At 48.7% G+C, this 2108-nt stretch overlaps 1 long non-coding RNA gene across 2 annotated transcripts in view; it reads right to left on the bottom strand.

The window, feature by feature from the left end:
• LOC123505908 overlaps positions 1-1308 on the bottom strand; it is a 3194-nt gene extending 1886 nt beyond the window's left edge. Inside the window, exon 1 of one of the 2 annotated variants that reach the window (XR_006675312.1) lies at positions 1153-1308. This is a non-coding gene — a long non-coding RNA (uncharacterized LOC123505908). Of the gene's footprint in view, positions 1-347; positions 523-1152 lie in introns of those variants that run through there. The other variant, XR_006675310.1, reaches the window with a different exon arrangement.
• Between the last annotated feature and the right edge of the window lie 800 nt (positions 1309-2108).

Below are 2108 nucleotides of genomic sequence, written 5' to 3'. Positions count from 1 at the left end.
TCCTGACTCTCCTACCACAATTCCTGCCCTTCTACCACAATTCCTGCCCCTTCTACCACAATTCCTGCTTCTAACCACAATTTCTGACTCTTCTACCACAATTCCTGCCCTCTAACCACAATTTCTGCCCTCTAACCACAATTCCTGCACCTTCTACCACAATTCCTGACCTTCTACCACAATTCCTGCCATTCTACCACAATTTCTGATCCTTCTACCACAATTCCTGGCCTTCTACCACAATTCCTGGCCTTCTACCACAATTCCTCCCATTCTACCACAATTCCTGACCCTCCTACCACAATTCCGACCCTTCTACCACAATTCAACCACAATTCCTCACTCACATTGCAGTAAAACCGGACCTTGGCCATGTCCCGGAAGACCTGCCAACCACTATCCGGCAGGTCGATGGTGGTAGTTGTGGTAGGAATGTTGGTAGTTGTGGTAGCTGGTTGTATGGTCCATTGGTGTGGCAAATTCTTAAACAGTATTTGTATGTGCTGCTCCCAGAGGTCCTGGATGCAGCTGGAATGGTGGTAGTTGTGGTAATTGTGGTAGTTGTGGTAGTTGTGGTGGTGGTTGTGGTTGTGGTAGTTGTGGTGGTTGTGGTGGTGGGAGGGTAAGGGTTATGGTGGTGGTTGTGGTAGTGGTGGTTGTGGTAGTTGTGGTGGTAGTTGTGGTAGTTGTGGTAGTGGTGGTAGTTGTGGTGATTGTGGTGGTGTGGTGGTGGTGGTGGTGTGGTGGTTGTGGTGGTGGTGGTGGGAGGGCAAGGGTTATGGTTGTGGTTGTGGTGGTGGTGGTAGTTGTGGTAGTTGTGGTGGTGGTGGTGGTTGTGGTAGTGGTTGTAGTAGTAGTAGTAGTAGTAGTAGTAGTAGTAGTAGTAGCAGAGAGAGAGAGAGAGATAATAATACTACTACTACTACTACTACTACTACTACTACTACTACTACTACTACCACCACTACTACCACTACAACCACTACCACCACTACTACCACTACAACCACCACTACCACCACTACTACTACTACTACTACTACTACTACTACTACTACAACCACTACAACCACCACTACAACCACTACTACTACCACCACTACTACTACTACTACTACTACTACTACTACTACTACTACTACTACTACTTACACATGGCCAGGTCGTCTCGTAGTGTGTAGTAGTCGTGGCCTTCCTAACACTGACATGGGCAGGTCAAGATGGTGGTAGTAGTTGTAGTTAGGAAGGAGAGGAGGAGGAGGAGGAGGAGGAGGAGGAGGAGGAGGAGGAGGAGGAGGAGGAGGATATGTAAGAAGAGGAGGAGGAGGAGGAGGAGGAGGAGGAGGAGGAGGAGGAGGAGGAGGAGGAGGAGGAAGGGGTACCAACAGCCATCTTCTCCATAGTATCCTACCTCCTCCTCCTCCTCCTCCTCCTCCTCCTCCTCCTCCTCCTCCTCCTCCTCCTCCTCCTCCTCCTCCTCCTCCTCCTCCTCCTCCTCCTCCTCCTCCTCTTCCTCGATAGTCAAGGAACAATACGAGCAAAAATAGTATTGATAGTCATACAGATAGTACAAAGGAGGAGGAGTAGTAGTGGTAGTAGTAGTAGTAGTAGTGGTTGTAGTAGTAGTCATAGTGGTGGTGGTGGTGGTCGTGGTCGTATCTGTGGTAGGAGAATAGTAGTAGTAGTAGTAGTAGTAGTAGTGGTGGTGGTGGTGGTGGTGGTAGTAGTAGTAGTAGTAGTAGTAGTAGTAGTAGTAGTAGTGGTAGTAGTGGTGGTGGTGGTGGTGGTGGTGGTAGTAGTGGTAGTAGTAGTGGTAGTAGTAGTAGTAGTAGTAGTAGTAGTAGTAGTGGTAGTAGTAGTAGTAGCAGTAGTAGTAGTAGTAGTAGTAGTAGTAGTAGTAGTAGTGGTAGTGGTAGTAGTAGTAGTAGTAGTAGTAGTAGGAGAGAGGTAGAGGAGAGGAGGAGGAGGAGGAGGAGGAGGAGGAGGAGGAGGAGGAGGAGGAGGAGGAGGAGGAAGAAGAAGAGGAGGAGGAGAAGAAGGAGGAGGAGGAGGAGGAGGAGGAGGAGGAGGAGGAGGAAGAAGAAGAAGAAGAAGAAGAAGAAGAAGAA

This window comes from Portunus trituberculatus, chromosome 2, assembly GCF_017591435.1.
Source record: "Portunus trituberculatus isolate SZX2019 chromosome 2, ASM1759143v1, whole genome shotgun sequence".
NCBI classification, from domain to species: Eukaryota; Metazoa; Arthropoda; class Malacostraca; order Decapoda; family Portunidae; genus Portunus; species Portunus trituberculatus.
The sequence above is the reverse complement of the archived record's forward strand: the minus strand, read 5'-3'. Positions and strand labels throughout refer to the sequence as shown.